Source organism: Sinocyclocheilus grahami, unplaced genomic scaffold (genome assembly GCF_001515645.1).
Source record: "Sinocyclocheilus grahami isolate Dianchi unplaced genomic scaffold, SAMN03320097.WGS_v1.1 scaffold6030.1, whole genome shotgun sequence".
In the NCBI taxonomy this organism is placed as follows: Eukaryota; Metazoa; Chordata; class Actinopteri; order Cypriniformes; family Cyprinidae; genus Sinocyclocheilus; species Sinocyclocheilus grahami.
In genome coordinates, this window is record NW_015510561.1 from 1,074 (window position 1) to 2,218 (window position 1,145).

Consider the following 1,145-nt stretch of genomic DNA (forward strand, 5'->3'; position numbering starts at 1 on the left):
CGGCACATCACCTTCACACAACATTCAGCCGCATCCACCATCGTGTATGATTTTATCCAAGGAAACTTTCTCTCCGGTCAGCAGATCTGGTCGTCTACTCCGCAGTCTGCTGAGGAATGCATCAATCAAACAAACAATCAAAATGTCTCGTCGCTTGCCAGTCGTTCAGCCCGTACGGTCCACTCACACTGAAAGAAGCTCTGAAAACAACCTCAGATCAAATAAAGTCCTGGACACCGTTTCAAATAGCACGTAACATATCACATAATCATTTAAAAGGAGTGTAATTTTGTTGTCGTTGGCGCTCGCTGTTAGGAGCTAAAGCCGAGTGCACCTCGAGCGCTTGAAGAGCATCAGCACTGGACAGCTCCACGGCACGCGCTCTGACTGACGGCGGCCGCTCCTTCCGCACGCGCTTCTGCTGTCCAACAGCGCCTCTCAGCAGAGCTGCCCATGACTGCAACAAATCACAAAGTTACTCAAGTAAATAAATCAACAGCACATTGGTGACGAAACTGACCCAGAAAAATGGTCCAGCATCTTGGTGGGGTGTGGTAAATGTATAAAAGAAGCAAGGGGGAAGTCCACTCAGTATAAGATTCTTCATAGATAGGCTATTACCACACTCCGGTAAGACTTTACTGGATGAAACTGATGAAAGACTATTTATGTTGGAAATGCCAGTCGGAAACAGGTACCTTTTTACATTGTATTTGGGAATGTAGTCTTGTTAAACCATTCTGGTAACAAGTTATGGATGTCTTAGGTTGCTGGTATGGCTCCGAAATATCTTTAACCTCTAAATTGTGTCTATTGTGACAAGTCTCAAATACCTAATGTTTCAAAGCGTGTATTTTCTGTTACTATGGCAAGTAGGATTATTTTGAGAATAATGGAAGACAGTCAAAGCCCCAGAATTGAAAGAGTGGGCCAGTGCAATGGTAGAAATGGCATCTGATGAATCCATGCTTAATCGAGTGCTGAATGGTGTTGAGGAGGGGTTGTCTCCCTGAGAAGAGTTCTGGACATTTATTACTGTAAGGTCTCAAAATGAATAGAAAACTCTTTTGTGTTCTGTCTTGTATTGTATTTTATTACATGATGAAAATGTGCCTGAAAAAATCTGTAACCTTGTGTAATTATGG